This window comes from Hemitrygon akajei, unplaced genomic scaffold (assembly GCF_048418815.1).
Source record: "Hemitrygon akajei unplaced genomic scaffold, sHemAka1.3 Scf000096, whole genome shotgun sequence".
In the NCBI taxonomy this organism is placed as follows: domain Eukaryota; kingdom Metazoa; phylum Chordata; class Chondrichthyes; order Myliobatiformes; family Dasyatidae; genus Hemitrygon; species Hemitrygon akajei.
Genome location: NW_027331982.1, coordinates 2,250,546 through 2,274,205, shown reverse-complemented (window position 1 = coordinate 2,274,205; position 23,660 = coordinate 2,250,546). Strand labels below are relative to the sequence as shown.

Genomic DNA, 23,660 nt, shown 5'->3' with positions numbered 1-23,660 from the left:
CCAGGAGATTTGAGTACAGGATTAATGGTCAGTTCCTTAAGAGTGTGGATGAACAAAGGGACCTTGGGGTTCATATCCATACATCCCTCAAGGTCGCTACACAGGTTGATAGGGTAGTTAAGAATGTCTGTGGGATGCAAGGCTTCATTAACAGGGCGATTGAGTTCAAGAGTAGAGAGGTCATGTTTCAACTCTACAAATCTCTGGTGAGACCGCATTTAGAGTATTGTGTTCAGTTCTGGTCACCTCATTATAGGAAGGATGTGGAAGTTATGGAGAGGGTGCAGAGGAGATTTACCAGGATGCTGCCTGGATTCGAGGGCATGAGCAGTAACAAGAGTTTGTATAAACTCGGGTGGTTTTCTCTGGGGCGGCACAGGCTGGGGTGAGACGATGGAGGTGTATAAGATCATGAGAGACATCGATAGAGAAGACAGACAGTATTTTATTTCCTGGTTACAAATGTCTAATTCAAGAGGCCATGTATTTAAAGTGAGAGGGGGCAGTTTGAGGGGCAAGTGTTTTTAACAGAGAGAGTGGTGGGTTGCTAGGATGTGCTTGCCGGGGTGATGGTTCTGGCACACTGGTGACTTTTAAGAGATATTTAAATCAGCGCATGAATGTGAGGAACGTCTGGACATTGAGTTGGCAGAAGGGATTAGCTGGCCCTTTGATTCCTAATTTAATTAGCTGAGCAAAACATTTTGGGCCGAATGGCCTGTTCTGCTACCGTACTGTTCGATGTTCTGTGTGTGTTGTCGAGAGGTTTCGGGGAGACGGAGGCAAAAGGAGTGAGTGGGAACAACAGGTCAGCTGGAGCCCAGTGTGGGAAATGTGAGATCACCCACTTCTGTAGGAGAAACAGAAACATTGAGTCTGAGTAAATGTTGAGGGACTGAGGTGCAGTGGGTAGGGAGGGAGGTAGAAGGTTCATTGTATTTATTGTAAGAGTTATTAGGTATAATAGTGAAAATGACTTTAACAATTATTTGGGCTTTGTTGAGATTGTACCCGGAATATGGTGTAAAATCCCGCTCCCCATACTAACACGGGTTATACAGACCAAAGGACAAACTGCTGGAGGAACTCAGTGGGTCGGACAACATCTGTGGAGGGAAATGGACCGAGACCCTCCCTCTGGACTGAGTGTGGACGGGAAATAGTCAGAGAAAAGAGGTGAGGGGTGGGGATGGGGCAAGAGCTGGGGAGTGAGAGGTGGATCCAGGTGATGGGGGAGGTGGAGAGGTGGAAATAGTGACAGGGGTGGGAGGTGAGTGGGTGGGGCAACACGGGGCTGCAGAAGATGGAAATTAATTCCACAGCGGATCAACAAAGAGGTTAGAGAGTATTTGTTATAGAGAGTGCGATGAAGATTCACCAGACTGATCCCTGGAGTGGTGGGGTCATCATATGAAGAAAGATCAAATGTGATAACCCTTTCATTTAGAGAATCGAGGACTGAGAGGTGAACACATTGAAATGCACAACATCATTACCGGTTGAACCAGGGATCCCAGTCTCTGAAAAAGGGGGTGGACTGTCCGGGACTTAGATGAGGGGAAATGTCTCCATTCCGAGGGTGGTGAATGTCTGTAAATCCCCACCACAGAGGGCGGTGAAGACTCAGTGATCGTCCTCACATAAAACAGAGGCCAGCAGATGTGTGGAGACCGAAGGGATGGAGGAAATGAGGATCGGGCAGAAACATGTGGCTGAGATGGGAGAGCAGCCGCCATCTTGCTGATGGTTAGAGGGGCTGAATGGCCACCTCCTGCTGTTTCTCACTTGATGTTTCAGTGTTCCTGTCCAGTGAGGCCGGGGAAATGTGAATAGAAACATAGACTGATTTAAATAAAACCTGCACAATTCTGGTTTGGGTCTAAAATGTGTGCCGGACCGGGATGGGATTCAAACCCGTAACTGTGACCCGGGGGGGTAAAGGGATGGGGACGGGGAAGATGCAGAGGGAAATTTTAAAATATATCTATTGTAATTATGAGATAATGTTTGAAATGCGATGAGGGGGGTCGGGCAGCGTGTGAGGGGCGAGGAGCGGAGTCACCGAGTCACGTGGGAGACCGTCCACCCGTCACGTGATCCCGTTGTACCGCAGGGCTGCAGCATCTGCAGGTTCGTTTCCGAGGCCCCGCCCACCGTTCGGATAACGCGCTGACGACATCGCGCATGCTCAGTACGGGAAGGGAGTTCCGTTCTTTGTTCTAATGGGTCGGCGGTGGGATCGGGATCCGCATCCGCCGGGATCCTTGCCCCCAGGGGCGGGGAGCCGGTGATGGATTATTCTCTGCCGGGCGACAGCAAGAATTCCCCTACGGTGAGTATTGAAGCCCGTCCCGAGCGGGGAGGTCTGATGTTGCGCAGTGAGTCCCTTTAACTTACCCGAATTCAAACAAGAGAAAATCTGCAGATGGTGGAAATGCGCGCAACGCGCACAAAATGCTGGAGGAACTCAGCAGGCCGGGCAGCATCTATGGAAAAGAGTACCATTAGCGGCCGAAACCCTTCGGCAGGACTGGAGAATAAAAGGTGGGGGTGGGGGAGGGAGAGAGAAACACAAGGTGATCAGTGAAACCTGACGGGGGAGGGGATGAACTTTCCCGAACTGGCGGCCTCACCTCGCTTCCTTCACAGAATCTGCCGGGGTCGGTCCGGGTTGTGAGACCTACACACCGAACCGTCTGAGATGAGCCGCCGCTCAGCCCCTGTTGTTCTGGTCCTATTAGCAGGATGAAGTAAAACACGTTTCTATACTGTTACTGACAGAGAATTGTATAATTGCTTGTTCTGTGTGTTATTTGAATGTACTTGCCTGTGATGCTGCCACAGGTCAGTGTTTCTCTGTCCCTGTACCTTCACGTACTTGTGCACTTGGTAACAAATTCAACAGGACCTGAGAAATCTCAGTGAGATTTGATTATTGATGATCATCTTGGCAGCTCGGTAGGTCGAATGTAGGAGACAGTACACTGTTAAATGCAAAACCCTGAACAGTGTTGATGATCAGAGGGATATTAGACTCCAAGTTCATCGCTCCCTGAAAGAGACTGCACAGATTGATCGGGGGGGTAAGGCGGCAAATGACGTGGTTGTCCTTATTAGTCGAGACATTGAGTTCAAAAGTTGGGAATTTATGTTGGAGTTTTATAAAACTAGTTAGACCACATCTGGAGTGTTTCATACAGTTCTGGTCGCCCCCATTCTCGGAAGGATGTCGGGACTTTGGAGAGGGCGTAGAAGAGGTTTACCAGGACCCTGCCTGGATTAGAGGGCATGAGCTATAACGAGAGGCTGGACAAACTTGAGTTGTTTTCTCCAGAGTGGCGCAGGCTGGAGTGAGACTGGATGGACATTTATACGACTACGAGAGGGATAGAGTGGAGAGATGATATATTTTTCCCAGGGTTGAAATATTTTAGATAAGAGGCCATCCATTTGAGGTGAGGGGGGTAGATTAATGGAGATATGAGGGGCGTGTATGTTTTTCCTCACCGAGTCTGCTGGGTCGGTCACTGGAATTTGCTCCCTGGGGCGACCCTCCTCTCTGACGCGGTAATCACCCCACGCATGCTCACAGCCCCCGGATGGGCGGTGGTTTGTTTTTATCCCGTTCGTTGTTGAAGCGGATCGTCTGGGGGATCGAGAGTGGTAGGGCGAGGGTCCTCGCCTCCCGCCCTGGGCAGAAAATCGGTGAGTACTGAGGCCAGTGTCGAGTCGGCAGCTCCGATGTTGGGCAGTGAGTCCAGGTAACTTCCCGAACTGTCGGCCATTTACTCATTTTCCAACTATCTGTGCCCCTCTAAGACGGACACACTTCACTGAGCTCTCCCTGCGAACCAGCAACCCAGGCGGCCAATCTCCACACAGTTATAATGGCGAATCGGCCTCAGGGCAAAGGGGCGCCTATTTAAAACAGAGTGATGCACCATCAATAACTCACGCCGAGACTTAGGAAGTGAGATATCGGCTTTTATTGACTGAAGAACAACACTACATCCTGGGGAAAATGAGGGAGAGCAGCAGGCCACAGTCGCCTTTATACAGGGGTCTGTGGGAGGAGCCACAGGGGTAGTCAGCAGGGTCTTGGGAGGAGCCACAGGAGCAGTCAGACAGGTATATCTAGTTCACCACACAGAGATTCGGAGAAATTTCTGTAGCCAGAGTGTGGTGAATGTGTGGAATTAGCAGAGGGAGCCGTGGGGGCCCGGTTGGGGGTATTCACCAGGTTCTTGAGTGGTTACGATGAGAAAGTCGTGGAGTGGGGCTGAGGAGGGGGAAAAGGGTCACCCTGATTGAACGCCGGAGCAGACTCGATGGGCCAAACGGCCTAATTCTGCTCCTTTGTCCTATGGAGCCGGTTTATTGTCGGGGAGACGCGCCCACCGGTCACGGTATCCTGTTTTCCGCTCTTATTCTGCCGCAGATCTGCAGCCTGCGGGTTTTTCCCGAGCACCCCCCACCCCACCCCCGGCTCTGACGATGTGAAAATCTCATTGCGCAGTAATGCAGTAGTTCTTGGCTGGCAGAGTACAGTCACCGTTTTGAGCTGACGTGGATTTGTTGGAGAAATCTAATATTGGCCAATGAGTCCCGTTAACTTCCTGAACTGTCGACTTCGCCTCGCTTCCTGGAACTTCTCAAAAACTTTTTTCACTTCAGATAAGCCGCTTTTAAGCCTGGTGATATGTATCTTCTCCCTAATGGGGGTGGGTGAGAAAGGAGAATGTCCCAGGTTGTGGGGATCTTTGATTTTACCGAGGGAGTGGGAAGTCCAGAAGGAGTTCACGTAGGGAAGACTGGTTTCTGTGATGAGCTGATCTGTGTCCATAACTCTGCAGTTCCTTGCAGCCATGGGCAAAGCAGTCACCATACCAATGCGTGGGGTATCCGGATGGGAAACTTTTTATGATGCATTGATAAAATTTGGTGATGGGCAAAGTGTATATTCCAAAGTTCTTATGGTTTGTTCTAGCTTTGTTATTTTCAGATCTTTTATATAGTCGTATTGTGGTGAGCATTTGGTCCATAACGAGAGATAAGGCAGCTCATTAAACTCAATAACAGTTTTATCATGATAAACACAAAATAGACCAGCCAGCACGACCCGGAGAGTAAACCCAACCAGTCTCATACAGACAGGGGAGGCGACCATCACACACCCTGGTTACAGTTAGTGTGACCCAGAAATACACAAGCAAGTAACTGTATAATCCAAGCTAAAAGGTAACAATAAATGAACTGGAACATCCCATCATAATCCCACAAAAGCATTTTAACACAAGAACAATAAACAGTGCTGCTCATTAGAAATGTAGGGGGCGGGCTGTTGACCAACCCCTCCTCCTGAGGACCATCAGTGATCGTCCTTGATCCCTTCTCCCAGTTGATTCCATCTGCTCATTCCCCACCCATCTTGTTCAACCTCTGTCCAGCCTGTATCCCAACACCTCAATGATATATATCAACCATCTCGTTCAACCTCTGTCCAGCCTGTATCCCACCACCTCAATGATATATATCAACCATCTTGTTCAACCTCTGTCCAGTCTGTATCCCACCACCTCAATGATATATATCAACCATCTTGTTCAACCTCTGTCCAGTCTGTATCCCACCATCTCAATGATATACATCAATCATCTTATTCAACCTCTGTCCAGTCTGTATCCCATCACCTCAATGATATATATCAACCATCTTGTTCAACCTCTGTCCAGTCTGTATCCCACCACCTCAATGATATATATCAACATCTTGTTCAATCTGTCCAGCCTGTATCCCACCACCTCAATGATATATATCAACATTTTGTTCAACCTCTGTCCAGCCTGTATCCCACCACCTCAATGATATATATCAACCATCTTGTTCAATCTCTTTCCAGTCTGTATCCCACCACCTCAATGATATATATCAACATCTTGTTCAATCTGTCCAGCCTGTATCCCACCACCTCAATGATATATATCAACATCTTGTTCAATCTGTCCAGTCTGTATCCCACCACCTCAATGATATATATCAACCATCTTGTTCAACCTCCATCCAGTCTGTATCCCACCACCTCAATGATATATATCAACATCTTGTTCAATCTGTCCAGCCTGTATCCCACCACCTCAAATGATATATATCAACATCTTGTTCAATCTGTCCAGCCTGTATCCCACCACCTCAATGATATATATCAACCATCTTGTTCAACCTCCATCCAGTCTGTGCTGCCTGGGGTGATGGTAGTGGCAAATACATTGGGACTTTTAAGAGATATTTAGATCAGCACATGAATGTGAGAAAAATGGAAGGATATGGACACTGTTCTGGCAGATGGGATTAGTTTAGTTGGCCATTTCATTAATTGAATAGACTGAGCACTGTGCTGTACTGTTCTATGTTCTGTGTCTCTTGTTGAGAGGTTTTGTGGTAATGGAGGCAAAAGGAGTGAGTGGGAACAACAGGTCACTGGAGTCCAATGTGGGAAATGTGAGATCACCCACTTCTGTAGGAGAAACTGAAATCCTGAGTGTGTTAAAATGGAGAGTTTAAGTGCAGTGGGTGGAGAGGGAGGTGAAAGGTACATTGTATTTATTGAAAGAGTAATTGTGTGTAAGAGTGAAATGACATTAACAATTACTTGCGTTTTGTTGAGATTGTACCTGGAATATGGTGTAAAATCTCGCTCCCCATACTAACATGGGTTATATAGGCCTGCTGTTGAAGAAAGGCTTAAAAAAATAAACCAGCAAATTATAGACCAGTGCTTCTGACATCACTATTAGAAGCACTGCATATGTAAGTATTTGAAAAGACAAGACTGACTTGGAACAGTCAGCATGACTTTGTTTACTCCTGGCAACACACACAATTTTTTTTTGATGAGGTTATGGGGAATGTTACCAGGAAAGTAGATAAAGACAATGAAGCGAATGTTGTTTACATGGTCTTTTGCAAGCATTTAACAATCCTGCATCGGAGGTTGGTCAAGAAAATTCATTTGCATCACGTTCAACGTAAGGAAGTAAGTTGGAGTAGACAATGTCATTTTGGCAGAAGGTGGACTGAGATGGTAGATGATTGTCTCCATTAGAAGGTGGACTGTGATGGTAGATGATTATCTCCATTAATCGTTGGGTCCATTGCTGTTTGTCATCTATATCAATGATTGGGATGGTAATGTTTTTAACTTGATAAGCACATTTACATGTGACACCAAGATTAGGGGTGTAGTTGACAGTGAGGCAAATTATCTATCATAGGTTACAGGGATCTGGAACAGCTGGAAATACTGAGCTGAAAATGGCAGATGGAATTTACTGCAGGCAAGTGCAAAGTGTTGTGCTATGGTAGGTCTTACACAGTAAACAGTAGAGCACTAACGTTGCGGTGGAACAAAAGGATCTGGGAATAGAGGTCCATAATTAATTGAAAGCAGCGCCACAGGTAGATAGGGTGGTTAATAAATGCTTTTGGCATAGTGACCTTCATCAATTAAATTATTGACTGCAGGAGATGGGATGTTATTTTGAAGTTGTATAAGACATCGGTGAGTCCGAATTTGGAGTATTGTGTGAGGTTTTCATCACCTACCCACAGGAAAGATGTAAGTAAGTTTGAAAGAGTACTGGGAAAAATGTCAAGGATTTTTCTGGAGGACCTGGTTGATAAGGAAAGGATGAATAGTTCCGGACTTTAATCTTTGAAATGCTAAAAATTGAGAGGAGACTTGATAGAGCAGAGATAGGTAAATGCAAGCAGGCCTTTTCCACTGAAGTCGCGTGAAACAACAACCAGAGATCATGCTTTGTGGGTGAAAGATGAACAGTTTTAGGGGGACATGAGTGGATAAGTCTTCAATCAGAGGGTTGAGAGAATGTTGAATGAGCTGTCAACAGAACATAAGAACATAAGAGATAGGAGCAGGAGTAAGCCAATCGGCCCCTCAAGCCTGCTCCGCCATTCAACAAGATCATGGCTGATCCAATCTTAACTCTAGTTTTCACCGAATCCCACAAGACAACAGTGCTAACCAACAGGGCACCATGCCACCCATTTTATTTTATTATTCATCCCGCTCAAACCCATGTAATCACCTGGCGGAAAAAAACCGAGTTGCCAATTGAGGAGAAAAAATCTGGAAAATTCCTCTCCGACCCATCCAGGCTATCGAAAATTGGTCCAGGAGATCACATGGCTGATCTAAACCTAGCCTCATGTCCACTTACCTGCTCGCTCACCGTATCCCCTAATGCCATTTTTATCCAGGAAAATGTCTATCTCCGTTTTGAATTTATTGAGTGTAGTAGCTTCCACAGCTCTCTGGGGCAGTAGATTCCACAGCCCCACTACCCCACTAGAAGTGGTACATGCGAGCATGATTTTGCCTTTGAAAATATGGATGGGTGAATATGGCTACTGTGCAGGTGGGTGGGAACAAGTGGTTCAAATGACTGAGACAAAGCACCTGTACTGTGTTCTGTTTTGATATGACTCTCTAACTATGACTCTGACTGCTTGATCACAGACAAAGGTTTGATTGAGTAAAAATCCAAAATTAATAGCAGACTTGAATGATTCACACCTTAATTCCCCAAGAATATTCAACAGCGTGGATATGTTTTGATATGAAGTCAAACTGCCCACACACTCCCAGTCGCGGATCTTTCATAACCAGGGAAAGACAAAATGCTGGAGTAATGCAGTAGGTCCGGGCAGTGTGTATGGAACTGAATACAAAGGGAGCGTTTCTGGCTGAGACCCTTCAGAGGAACTGGAAAGGAAGGGGGAAGAGGCAATATCATTGATTGATTTGGATTGTGCAGGTTTCTTTTCTGTGAGACTTCCCGGAGCTCAGGGTTTGTGTTTAAGCAGCTGCCTGCACATTCCTCAGAACAGGGAGCGGCATTTCTGCTGAAACTGGTTCGACATTTCACTCTCAATCCTGTAAACAAAGTCACTTCAGTATTCTATTTAACTATTTCTGCATATGCAAATATGCTAAGCTGTTAATAGTTTGCAATGAACCTGTAGCATGTCGTAAACGACACTGCTGATGGGCTCGAACCAGCTGAGTTACCAATTACAGCTGTGAGTTTGCAGTTTTTAATTATTTTTACTTCAGACGCACATTATCTGCAGTTATTTTTAAACTTTTTTTCCCAGTACTTTTTTTTAAAAAATGGATCCACGACATTCCCAACTGTGACATTCCTTAATATAAAGACATTACACAGTGTATGAAACATGCATCTTTCTCAGTCAAAGTTGCCAATAACCCTTGAAATATTGTTGATGTAAGGGTAAAGGTGAGGGGTGGAATGAGGTGCAGAGAGAGAGGTTGAGCAGGGAGAAGGGAAACGGTCAGGGCGAGGGTCTGCAAGGTGGACAGGGAGCAGCTAAGATGAGGGTGAGGGTAGATGGGGGGGTAGACCTTGGAACAGAATGGGTAGACAGTGGGAGGAGATATAATTAGAGAGAAAGGGACAGAGAGAGTGGGTGAGTGAGGGGTTTGAAAGATGGGTAGAAAGGGGAGAGAGATCTGGAGAGGGGGAGTGAGAGGTAGGAAGGGAAAGAAGAGTGAGAAAGGGTAAGAGGGAGTAGGAGATACAGGGTGAGAGAGGGTGGGACTGTGAGAAAGGGAGTGAGGGAGATAGTGAGAAGAGTAGAGTGTTGGTGGAATAGGAGAGAAAGGTGTAGAGGATGATGGACAGAGTGGAGAGGATGTAGAGAGGATAAGGGAGTAGAGCCGGAGTGATAGTGTGAGTGGGGTTTCGGGAGTGGGGGGAGTGGAGGATGGAGATGAGGAAGGAGAGGTGTGGATGAGGGGGCGAGGAGGATGGGTGAGTGAGAGCAGCTGCAAGCAAGCAGGGGTGAGTGACTGGGGATTTGTGGGAGAGGGACGAGTGAGATAGGCCGTGAGGAGGGAGCGGAGCTTAAACAGAACAACGTTTGCTATCCTCCAACCCTCCATTACCACACATGTCAGCAAGTATAATTTAAATATACTTGCCACGACAACTCAGTCACCCCTCGCTCCTCACTGAAGGCCACAGTTTAAGAATAAGGGGTAGGCCATTTAGAACAGAGTTGAGGGAAAACTTTTTCACTCAGAGAGTTGTGCATCTATGGAATGCTCTGCCTCAGAAGGCAGTGGAGGTCAGTTCTCTGGATGCTTTCAAGAAAGAGTTAGATAGAGCTTCTAAAGACAGCGGGGTCAAGGGATATGAGGAGAGGGCAGGAACGGGGTACTGATTGTGGATGATCAGCCATGATCACAGTGAATGGCAGTGCTGGCTCGAAGGGCCAAACGGCCTACTCCTGAACCTATTGTCTATAAAACTGTACCGTCTGGCACCGACAAACATTCCACTCTCAAAATCACTGAGATCACATTTAATCTCCATGGTGATGTTTGTTGGAGACAGAACGTACCCTTTACTAAGGAACAGGACACGGAGAGAAGCGCTGATAAAGCTGTGGGTTTAGTTAATGATTATCACCAGGAGCTGACTGCACACTAACCAGGATGTGTTCATTATTTGCAGAAAGTAGGAGGGGGAGGGGAAAATGCTAAATGATAGGAGAAGACCGGAGGGGGTGGGGTGAAGCTGAGAGCTGGAAAGGTGATTGGCAAAAGGGATTCAGAGCTGGAGAAGGGAAAGGATCATGGGACGGGAGGCCTAGGGAGAAAGAGAGGGGGAGGGGAGCACCAGAGTGAGATGGAGAACAGGCAGAATGATGGGCAGAGAGAGAGAGAGAGAGAGAGAATAAAAGGGAGGGGAAATTAAAACTAAATATATCAGATTGTTGTAAACTAAATATATCAGATTGAACTGAAAGCAGGCACCGCCAGTTGAAGGCAATTGAGATTTTCTCTCTCTCTGGGTCTAGTGTCTCATTGGAATGGGCTCCACAATATTCAGGAGAAGCAGATCATTACAATTAATTCTGTAATCTCTGCAGCACAATGGTCTTTGAAGGACAAGTGAGTGAGATGTTACAGGTGAGAAGCAGGATTAAGGTGTTGAGATCACAGACAGACCTAGATTGGTCACAGTAAATTCAGCATGTGAATTTTATTAAATCTCACATCAGCATCCTTTGGCTGACAAATCACATCCAGTGAATTTAATGCAAAAGGGATTTTCATCATTCAGTAAAGGGAAACAGCTCAGCTATTTGTAAAGTATGAGTGATAGCGAGGAAACACACCAACAGTAGGAAAGTAAACAGACCCATTAGTCATAATTTTATCTGATCAATCAGGTTACTTATTTCTAATAAGTGAACATTAATTTCAAGGTGAAATACATTCTTGTCTTGCAGTACTCGTTAGGGTGTGGTTATCTCCAGTTTGTAATCTTGACACATTGCTGCCTTGCCCATTATTGTAATGGCCCCATTGTGGACAAATATTGAAGTTTGCTTTATCAAAGGGCTGACTCTGAGATCAGTGGAGCTCCAGACATTTGGGGCACAGTTAAATCTGGCGAAAGGGAATGTCCGGTGTTCAAAAGAAAATATTATTCCAAAATCATAACTTTTCACCAGAGTTGACAGTACCCGTCCTGCTGCTGTGCTTTTCCTATTAGCTCAGGAGGATCTTTGTCCTCGCCTATTGCTATGGTTTATAGTCTGAAAATAAATTGCTCCCCAAATATACAATAAATTAATGCCAAGAGAAAATCTGCGGAAGCTGGAAATTCAAGCAACAAACACAAAACGCTGGAGGAACGCAGTAGGCCAAACAGCATCTACAGAAAAGATACAGACGATGTTTCGGGCCAAGGCCCTTCAGCAAGACCGGCCAAAAAATAGATGATAGGTCAGAGCTAGAAGGAGGGGGAGGGGAGTGGAGAAAGAGGCGGAAAATGATAGTTGAAACTGGAAGAGGGAGAGATGAAGTAAAGTGCTGGGAAATTGATTGGTGAGAGATGCAGGGCTGGAGAAGTGGGAATCTGATAGGAGAGGACAGAAGGCCATGGAAAAGGAAAAGTGGGGAGAAACACCCAATGGAGGCAATGGTCAGGTAAGGAGATAAGGCCAGAGGGGGAAAGAGGGATGGGGAATGGTGAAGGAGGGCGTTAATACCTGAAGTTTGAGAAATCGATATTCATGCTATCAGGTTAGAGGCTACCCAGACGGAATATAAGGTATTTCTTCTCCAGTCTGAGTGTTTCCTCATCACGGCAGCTGAGGAGGCCATATACTGACATGTCAGGATGTGCATGGGAAGTGGAATTAAAATGGCCGGCCACTGGGAGATACCGCTTTTTCTGGCGGACGGAATGTAGGTGTTCTGGAAAGCGGTGCTGCCGAAAGGTCTCGGCCCAAAATGTCGACTTTTTTCTGTAGATGCCTCCTGGCCCCGGCCCGCTGAGTTCCTCCAGCATTCTGAGCGTGTTGCAATGAATTAGTGTGTTGACACCAACTGAACGGAGCCGGGATGCGGGTCGCGGTTGCTCCCTGGAGCGGATTGAGTTGTGGACAGATACTGGATGTAATCTGTGTCACCGTGCACTGAGGCACAATAGGAAGCCTGGACCGAACAGCCCAATAGAATCATTTGCTTGAATCAGCTTTTGTGTCATATAATGTGCTGTGGAGCAGGGTGTGGAATTACATACTGAATGATGTGAAGCCCAGGTTTATATGTGTGTTATCAACTGAATCTCACTCACGGTGTGTTCACTTACTGTTTGCACCCACTAAGTTCAGGTACTCGGATTCGCTGGAACAGAAACAGAAGCTCAGCACCAAGTATACACATAGACCGTACTGGGTGGGGAACATTGTGATGTTTCAATACGTTCCTCGTCAGGAGAGGATTTCCAGTGTTTCTACCTTTTCAATATTGTCTTTAAAGCTGTGTGGCATTACGGACATGGATGCTTTTTACTGTGTGTGTGTTTTTAAGGAAAACAGACATGCATCTGGCAGTGATACTTAAAATGCAGATTACAGGATTGTAATAATCTGCTTCTGCTGAATATTGGGGGGGGGGAGAGGGGAGAGGGGGGAGTGAGGGCGGGCAGGAGAGAGGGGGAGGGTTGGGAGAGTGGGGGAGAGATGGGGAGAGAGTGGGGAGGAGAGAGGAGGGGAACCAAGATCCTTCCAGGCAGGTTTTCCAGAACGATTCAGGAGGGCTAATTTTGCAGGAGGATGGGACCTGGGGTTATAATGTTGAGAATGGATGGAGCTGTAGGTTACAAGAGGATATAGACAGGCTGCAGAGTTGGGTAGAAAAATGGCAGATGGAGTTCAATCCGGACGTGTGTGGTGATGCATTTTGGAAGGACAAACCAGAAGACTGAGTACAGTATTAATGATCAGTTACATAAGAGTGTGGATGAACAAAGGCACCTTGTGGTTCGAATCAATATATCCCTCAAGGTCGCTGCACAGATTGATAGGGTATAAGAAGGCCTATGGGATGCTAGGTTTCATTAACAGGGGGATTGTGTTCAAGATTAGAGAGGTCATGTTGCAACTCTACAAATGTCTGGTGAGACCGCACTTAGAGTATTGTGTTCAATTCTGGTCACCTCATTATAGGAAGGATGTGGAAGCTATGGAGAGGGTGCAGAGGAGATTTACCAGGATGTTGCCTGGTTTGGAGAACAAGTTATATGAAGTAAGGTTAGCAGAGCTGGGACTTTTCTCTTTAGAGCATAGAAGAATGAGAGGGGACTTGATGGAGGTCTACAAGATTATGAGAGGCATAGACAGGGTGGATAGTCAGTACCTGTTTCTCAGGGCATCATTTGCAAACTCCAGAGGGCATATGTTCAAAATTAAGGGAGGGAAGTTTAGGGGAGACATCAGGGGTATGTTTTTACACAGCGAGTTGTGAGTGCCTGGAATGACTTGCCAGGGATGGTGGTGGAGGCTAAAACATTAGGGGTATTTAAAAGCCTTTTGGACAGGCACATGTATGAAAGAAAAATGGAGGGTTACGGGGTAGTGTGGGTTTAGTACTTTTTTAAAGGATTATATGGGTCGGCACAACATGGAGGGCTGAAGGACCTGTACTGTGCTGTAGTGTTTGTGGTAATGGGGTAGTTGGTTCACAAACATGGCAGTGTGCAGTGATACTGCTAGAACGGGGAGGCTGATGATAGGGCAAAATTGCAGTCAATGGGATGCTTCAACGTAAAAGCAAACAAAATGGAAATGGGAGAGTACAAGACTGACAGTGTTACAGTTGAATGCGTGCAGTGTATGGAATAATAGACGAACGCAGCAAAGTTACAGATTGGCATGTATGACATTGTGGGTGTCACTGAATCGTGGCTGACAGAATATTTTATCTGGGAGTTTAACAACCAAGGATACACACTGTATCGAAAGGACAGACAGGTCAGCAGAAAGGGTGACGTGACTGTTGGTGAAAAATGAAATCAAATCATTAGAAAGAGCTGACATGGGGTAAGAAGGTCTTGAATCATTGTGGGTAGATCTAGGAAACTGCAAGTGTTACAAAGACCCTGATGGGGATTATATACAGAACCACACTCAGTAGTAATGACATGGTCTAAAAATTACAACGGGAGATAGAAAATGTATCTCAAAAGGGCAGTGTTACGATAGTCGTGGGATATTTTAACATGGTAAAATTGGGTTGGTGCTGGAACCCAAGAGGCAGAATTTGAGAGCAGCTTGTGGTTGATCCCGTTCGGGGATCATCTATTCTGTATTGGGTGTTGTGCAGTGAACTGGAAGTTATTAGAGAGATTCAGATAAACAAAAAAACATCCAGGGCCAGTGATATGATAGAATTTAATATGTTAGAAAATAATATGATAGAATTTACCCCGCAATTTGAGAAAATAATAATGTGGGACAAGAAAACAGAGGATGAAGTGAAAAAGTATCTTGGATCAGTTTTTACTGTGGGAAGATGAAAGTGATATGGGATGAGAGCAGGAGATTGTGGCTCAGAGGGACAATGGAACAACTATGAAATGGAAGAACAGACTCGATGGGCCAAACAATCTATTTATGCTCATATATTTCATGGTCAGAACATTCAGTAATTGGGCAGCATCTTGCTCTGTCACGATTCCAATACCAGGTCTTCCACTATTTCTCTTTCCACTGATCCTATCTCATATACTGTTACCAGCACATATTCAGTATCATAATTTTAAAAAAAAACATTTTATTCCTGTTACCCTGCAGGAAATGTGATCATTAATTATGCTGGGGAAGGTCTCGTTCAATAAGATAATGATAACATGAGTTCAGTTTAGCTTCAGGAGACAATGTGAGACGTATTCTTGCCCTCTGGTGACTGCCAGGTTTTCCAGCGTGATCTCCGGCGCATTCAGAGGATCATCATGTTCTCAGTGTTCTGTGGGTTGGTGTGGGAGTGTTAGTTTTTGAACTGGGTATGACCGAGACGCTGGAGCATATTACCAGCAGCAAAGAGTCTTGAGTGTTTTGGTGCTTGGATTAAAATCCAGGGATGGGGACTCTGGGAATATGGAACTGGCAGTGTTTGGACATCGGAGGTTGTGACGGGATTTTCGTCGTCCTGCTGTGAAACAGAAGTTTCCGGTGGATGGATATTGATTGTTGGGAATTTACTAACAACAGCCACCAGTCTGAGACTTGCCGGGTGATGCACCATCAATAACTCTCAGAGAGGTATAGGCTTTTATTGGCTGGAAGAAAGAACAAGCAGCAATTGACCACCACACTACATCCTGGAGACAGGCCGGGACTCAGGCTTCAATCGCCTTCATACCGGGGTCCATGGGAGGAGCCACGGTCAGTGGGAGGAGCCACAGGAGCAGTCAGCGGGGGGGCTTGTCCAGACAGGTACATGTAGTTCACCACAGGCACATAGTTAATCTCCTGCCTCACCGGCTCATCACACACTCCCGGGGTCAGAAACAGTATGAAGCTACCTCCACATCGTCCCATTACACACATGCGTGGTAAGACTCAGAGAGAAGTTCCCTCCACTTCTCCCATCCCACACTCCCAGGGTCAGACACAGATTGAATCTCCCTCCACACTGTCACATCACACACTCCCGGGTTGAGATACTGTCTACTTTCTTCCAGCCAATAAAATTGATGCACCATCAATAACTCGTGGAGACGTAAGGCGAGATATCCGCTTTTATTGGCTGGAAGAAAGAACAAGCAGCAATTGACCACCACACTGCAGCCTGGAGACTGAGACCAGGGCGGAGACCCCAATTGCCTTTATACTGGGTTCCGTGGGAGGAGCCACAGGAGCAGTCAGCAGGGGGAGCTTGTCCAGACAGGTATAGATAGATAGATACTTTATTCATCCCCATGGGGAAATTCAACCTTTTTTCCAATGTCCCATACACTTGTTGTAGCAAAAACTAATTACATACAATATTTAACTCAGTAATAATATGATATGCATCTAAATCACTAACTCAAAAAGCATTAATAATAGCTTTAAAAAAAAGTTCACCATACCGGGTGGTTAAGTGGCAAGTCCCTGTGAGCTTGGGTGATGGGATATCACAGTTTTTCACCCAGTTAGAATGGACTGCGGATCAAGCTACCTGGTTTTATGAGGTGCTGAGCAAATATTTTTCCTCTGGGCTCCATTGTTTGGTTCTGGAGTTCCTTTGGCAACAATGTCTGATAATCTGAGGAGAGAACAAGTTCCTTTTCCATTCCTCACAGGAAGAGGCTTTGATTAAATAGACTGCGCTGTTTTCACACCAGTAGTAATAGACCCGGGGGTTCAGTGTTTAAATCAGGTTTAGAAATCCACCCTCACTGACGGCTGTCAGTCAGAGGAAATCAAACAGCAACTCAAGATGCTGGGGATCTGCACTGAACCAGAAAATGTTTGAAGCTATTCTGATGAAAGGTTGTGATGCGAATCGTTAACTTTGCTCCTCTTCCCAAAGCTGTTGCTTACCTGCAGAGCGTTTCTCATGACTATAGTTTCTTTCTATTACTTTCACCTTCGGATGGTTTAAATCTTCTGGAAAAGGATCTGCGCCAAGTCGCACGTTTTGTGATAGTTACTCGAACACTAAAAAAACCACAGCTTCTCGCAGTAATCTATTCCGATCACACACACAAAATGCCAGAAGAACTCAGCAGGCCAGGCAACATCTATGGAAAAGTGTACAGTCAAAGTTTCAGTCTGGGACTCTTCAGCAGGACTAACTCTCGGCCTGCACCATTGTCTGTACTCTTTTCCATAGATGCTACCTGGCCTGTTGAATTCCTCCAGCATTTTATGTGGGTGTGTTGCTTGGATTACCAGCATCTGCAGAATTTCTCATGTCTGAAATTATCCTGATTATTTTCTTCAGCTATCTGCAGCAACTTTCTGAGCAGTTCTACTGGCCACATCACACTTTCTGTACATTTCTGAATGCAGTGTAAAGAATTTGGAGGTAAGGTCGATCCATTTTGCCGATGTAAGGAGTTAATGGGTTCATTTCATTGCCTGTTTCTCAGACCTGAGGAGGGTCACCGCAAGCTGTGACGTGTTTTTTTCAGAACGAATGTCAATCAAAGAAGATTTAGTACATTGATAGTTGGTTGGTGTGAATTCCCTTTCAGGAAATACCTGTGAGCTTTTGTTTCTGTTTGCTGAATTAGAAGCATTAGAGTTGAATCTATCTAATGCACTGTTAGTGGATGAATGGAGAATATAACTGTATTCATTGGTATTAGGCAAAGACGGGGACTTGATTGTGTTTGATATTATATAGATAAATGAATTGTGCACTTGCTTGGAACACACAGCCTCAAGCGGGATCTTGACAGGAATCTGGAGCATATAGAAACATAGAAAACCTACAGCACAATACAGGCCCATCGGTGCACAAAGCTGTGCTGAACATGTCCCTACCTTAGAAATTACTGGGGTTACCCATAGCCCTCTATTTTTCCAAGCTCCATGTACCTATCCAAAAGTCTCTTAAAAGACCCAATTGTATCCGCCTCCACCAATGTTGCCGGGAGCCCATTCTACGCACTCACAATTCTCTGAGGAAAAAACTGCATAAAATATATTTGCTCCTGTCGGGGGGATGAAAGAATTTTTATTTTTCAATGTGATGAATTCCGCAGGGCACAGATTCTTGACAGGAAAGGTTTCTGCAGGCGGACGCAGGATTGGGCTGCTGAGATGAGCTGATAGAATGGCGGAACAGGATTGAAAGTCCGAATATCCTAGTGCTAATACAATATGGCAGTATCAATCTCAGACAAATAGGAGATGCAGTGAATTTAGAGTTCAGAAATTTCCCATCACTGACTGATGAGAAACAGTTGATGTGTCTGTAAAATAAAGGCAATGTCAGGCAAATTCAATGTAATTTCATGATTGCCGCTCCGACATGGAAAGTTGTTCCAGTAAGTGAGCAATCAACTGAAGGGAAGGGTAATCCTGGGAGATGGTAATCTCGGTACAGTTGCTCCCCAAATGGTCAATTGCCCCAGTGATCCACCTGCGGACAACGGTTGAAAATGGCTTCATGAAAAGGCAGAACCTGAGATCACGGCATCTCCAGGCAGCTGGTGCACCGTTAGATCTGGAGAAAGGAAGTGTGCAGTGTTCAATGCAAAAGATTATCCCAAATGCATAATTTGACCAGAGTCAACACTGTCCTTTCTTCTGCTATCTAAATGCAATAAAGCCGTAGATGGTGCTGTGGTTTATAGTCTGACAATAAACCGGCCCCAAGGTGAAGAGTGTATCAGACTGCACTAGCCTAACTGAACCGGGATGCGGGATATGATTCCACTCTGGAGCAGATCACATTTTAGAGAGAAAGGTAACCATTGCTACCGTATACTGATGTAGTAATTCTGCATCGATCCACATGTTAGGAAGACGTTCATGCAAAATGAGACTTTGTGTGGTTTAACACAAGGTTTGTGGAACAGGGTGTGGCGTTACCTTCTGAAGGCGCCGATGTTCAGGTTTATGAGCGTGTTATCAACTGAACATTGCTCAGGGTGTGTTCACTTACTGTTAGGGCCCATAAAGTTCAGACACTCGGATTCACTGAAACCAGACTCAGGAGTCCAGCACCAGGTAAGAACAGGGACTGTACTGGGCTGTGTTAGGGTGTTTTAATAAGCCCACCTGTCAGGGCAGTTTTCTAGTATTGCTGCCATATCTATACTATCATTTGCTGTTCCAGGGGATGCGGAAACAGGTGAAGATACATTAGGTTATTTTTATGAGGTGAAACTCTTTTCAAAGGAAAAGAGAAGCAGATTTTTTTACACAGTTTCTGGACAGGTGAGTGAAGTGCTGCAGGTGGTCGCAGAGATGTTCAACTGAGATCACAGTCCAGCTGTGATAATGGAGAACGCAGGAATAGCACTGAGTGAGTGCATGTCCTGTTACTAATTCAACATGCGAGCAGCACACTCTGAGAAATAAGAAACCCAGTGAGTTTTATGTTTAGTTTTTTTTTTCCCCCATCGTTTTCTAACCAGGAATGGTTCAGGTATTTGTAAAATAAGTGCGATGCTAGGCAAATTCACCAACGGGAAATGGTCATAATTTCGTACGGTTGCTGCTGTGACACACTAACTTGTTTCCAGTAAGTGAATAATAAACTGAAGGGGAAGGGCTTTCTTATCTTTCTGTCGACTTTCACCAGTTGTTATCTCTGGGAGACGGTTACCTCGGCACAGATGCTCCCCAATTCGCCCATTACTGTACAATCCAACTAAGAGCAAGTGTTAAAAATGGCTCTTTACAAATAGGCTGACCTTTAGGCCAGCTCCAGACAACTGGGGCACAGTTGAATCTGGACCAGGATTTAACTGAGATCAAAAGAAAAAAAATACACCAAATTCATAATATTTCATCAGAGTTGACAGCGCCTTTCATTCTGCTGTCTCTGTGCAATAAACCCACAGCGATCTTTGCCCTGAGCTGTCGCTGGGGTTTATAATCCGAAAATTAACTGCTCGCAAGATGAACAATAAATTAAAGCAATCACACCAGCCGAACCGAACCAGGATGCGGGTTGTTATTCCTCTCTGGTGCGGATCAAACTTTCTAGAGAAAGTTCATCATTGCATTCGCACTGAAGTATTCATTCCGGCTCGGAGCACTTGTAAGAGAAACTCGTATAAAGAAAATGAGACTTTGTGTGGTTTAACACACACGTTGTGGAACAAGATGTGGCGTTACATGCTGAGTAGGGTGAAGTTAATTTATGAGCGTGTTATCAACTGAACATTGCTCAGGGTGTGCTCACTTACTGGTAGGGACATACAATTCAGATGCTCGGATTCACTGAAACCGGAGTCGAGAGTCCAGCACCAGGTAAGAACAGGGACTGTATTCGGCAGTGTTATGGTATTTTAATAAGCCCACTTGTAACGGTAGTATTTCCAGTATTGCTACCATATCAATATTATCATTGAAATCGCGCGGCTTTATGGATTTGTGAGCTTTATTATTCTGTGTGTGTATTTTTTTTTCGGAAAGACGAGATACTTCTGGCAGTGATATTTATATTAATAAATATTGTGGTAATTCTCTCTGGCCGCAGATAAAAATAGCAGATTCTAGACTGAGAGGACACTTCACTTTGAGCACCCTATGCCAAATAATGTGGCCACTGAGTGCATGTCCGGGGGCCTTCTTCTGCCGTTTCCCGTCCACTTCAATGCTGACCACTGCGCTACCGCACTGCCCCGTTTATCAACTGCAGGTTGTTTTCACTGTCTTAGTAGAATTAGAGGTAACACGATTTTATCTTCGGGTACTGGATGGACGGAGGCATTTGACTACATTCGCTGTTATTAGATAAAGACGGGGAGTTGAATGTATTCGTTGTTATTTAGATGAAGGAAAAGAGATTTGTTGTTATCCGCTGGTGTTTAGAAATTGAGCCCTTGCTGGGGACATTGAACATCACACGGATTCTGAATAGGCATATGGAGAACATGTTTGCTACTATAGGGGGAGCTGAAACAGATGAAGATGGATTAGGTTATTTTTTTCTGAGGCGTAACTAGTGTGACATTGGAATTCTCTTCCTCAAAGGGAAAGAAAAGCAGAGCCTTCTTTCAATATGTTTAATTCCACCGAACGCAGATTACTGACGGACAAGGGAGTAAAGTGTTGCTGACGGTCGCAGGGATGTGTCACTGAGATCACAGTCGAGCTGTGATCATAGAGAATGGCGGAACAGGACTGAGGGGGCGAATGTCCTGTTACTAATTAAACATACGAGCAGCACACTCTGACAAATAAAAAACCCAGTGAATTTAATGTGTTAACAAGAGAAAATCTGCAGATGATGGAAATTCAAACAACACACACAAAACGCTGGTGGAACACAGCAGGTCAGGCAGCATCTATAAGGAGAAGAACTGTCGATGTTTCGGGCCGAGACCCTTCGTCAGGACTAACCGAAAGGAGAGATACTAAGAGATTTGAATGTAGTGGGGGGAGGGGGAAATGCGAAATGATAGGAGAAGACCGGAGGAGTGAGATGCAGCTAAGAGCTGGAAAGATGATTGGCGAAAGTGATACAGAGCTGGAGAAGGGAAAGGATCATGGGACGGGAGGCCTCGGGATAAAGAAAGTGGGAGGGGGGAGCATCAGAGGGAGATGGAGAACAGGCAGAGTGATGGGCAGAGAGAGAGAGAAAAAAAACAAACAACTAAATATGTCAGGGATGGGGAACCATTCTTGGGCCTGGTGGTATCTATTCCCCTATGGGAGAGTGGGTTTGACATTGTGGGATTCTTTGGCCTGCTTTTCTGATGCTGGCGGATGTGTAGGAAGAGTCCATGGACGGCAGGCTTGTTTCTCTGATGTCCTCAGCTGAGTGTTCTGTTCTTCAAAGGTCTTTGCAGTTCCTTGCAGTCATGGGCAGAGCAGTAGCCATATGAAGGCATGAAGTATTGACAAGTATCTCAGAGACCTCACCCTGCCTTATGTAGCTGGATCCTGGACTTCCTGTCAGATTGGTGGCAGGTGGTAAGAGTGGGCTCCCTCACCTGTGGCACTTTAACTCTCAGCACACGTACCCCTCAGTGTTTCCTCCTTCGCCCTCATTTACTCTCTGTGCACCCATGACTTGGGTTGCCACCCACAGCTCCAATCTGCTAATTAAATTTGCTGAGGTACTACACTGATTGGTCTAATCTGTAATAATAACGAGGCAGCCTACAGAAAAGAAGTCCACACCCTGACACAGTGATGTGGTTGTGGACTACAGGAGGAAAGGAGACTGGCTAACCCCTATTGACATCAATGGATCTGTGGTTGAGAGAGTGAACAGCTTTAAGTTCCTCGGCATAAACATCACTGTGTATCTCACGTGGTCTGTACATACCGGCTGCGTGGTGAAAAAATGCACAACAGCACCTCGTTTACCTCAGATGGTTGAGGAAGTTTGGTATTGGCCCCCAAATTGTAAGAACTTTCTGCAGGGCAAAGTTGATAGCATCTTGATTGGCTGAATCTCTGCCTGGAATGTGAACTGTATTTCCCTCAATCACAGGAATCTGCAGAGAGTGGTGCGGACAGCCCAGCACAGCTGTAGATGTGAACTTCCCAATGTTCAGAACATTTACAGCGACAGGTGTATAAAAAGGTTCTGAAGGATCATTGGGCACCCGAGTCACCCCAACCACAAACTTTTCCAGCTGCTACCATTGGGGAAATGCTACCAAAGCATAAAGGGCAGGATCAACAGGCTCTGGGACAGCTTCTTCCACCAGGACATCAGATTGATTACTTCATGCTGATATGAATGTTTTTCTCTGTTATATTGACTGTACTATAAAATGCACATTGCACATTTAGACGAAGACTGAGCGTAAATATTTTTACTCCTCGTGTATATGGAAGTTCTAAGTAATAAGGTCAATTCAATTCAATTCCCTGCACTATATATATATACCATCTTGTCCAGCCTGTATACGACTACCTTAATGATATATATATCAACCATCTTGTTCAAAGACTATCCAACCTGTATCCCATCACCTCAATGATATATATCAAAATCTTGTTCGACCTCTATCCAGCCTATATCCCACCACCTCAATGATTTATATCAACAGTATTGTTAAAACTCTATACACCCTCTATCCCACCACCTCAATGATATATATCAACAGTCTTGTTCAACCTCTGTCCAGTCTGTATCCTACCACCTCAATGATATATATCAACAATCTTGTTCAACCTCTGTCCAGTCTGTATCCAAAGACATCAATGGTATATTTCTTCAATCTTTCCTCTAACCTTTGCCTTCATTGTGAACTTCACCCTTTACCTCATTCGGATTTTGATCACTGGTGCTACCAGAGGTTTAATTGAAAACAGCACGGGACAGCATAAAAACAGCCATTACAATTTTAGTTTCAGCATTACAAAATATTTGCAGTGTTAATCTTTGTCATAATGACACTTGTGGCATATGATGGATTTGTTATTTCCTTTTCGATTATTTTCAGCAAGCCAGTTCCTTCGTTTCCAGGGTAACAGCCCGTCAGAGCTGCAGCAAATGTTGCACATTTTATTGTTCTGTGGTCACCGCCTCTCAGGGTAGAGACAGTGGCCTCAGGGGCAAATGTAACAGAGTGCTAGTGGGAGGAAAGGATGCTGTGATCATTGACTGTACGAGATGTGTTACACCAGGGTCA

At 45.2% G+C, this 23,660-nt stretch overlaps 1 protein-coding gene across 4 annotated transcripts in view; it reads left to right on the top strand.

Moving 5' to 3' along the window:
• The window catches only part of LOC140723007 (NACHT, LRR and PYD domains-containing protein 3-like), a 53,453-nt gene that overhangs the window by 6,176 nt on the left and 23,617 nt on the right, over positions 1-23,660 (top strand). Inside the window, exon 1 of one of the 4 annotated variants that reach the window (XM_073037634.1) lies at positions 2,205-2,332. The exons of 2 other annotated variants lie outside the window; for them this stretch is intronic. The gene's annotated coding sequence lies outside the window, so the exon portion shown is untranslated. Of the gene's footprint in view, positions 1-2,204; positions 2,333-3,609; positions 3,706-23,660 lie in introns of those variants that run through there. One more of the 4 variants, XM_073037635.1, reaches the window with a different exon arrangement.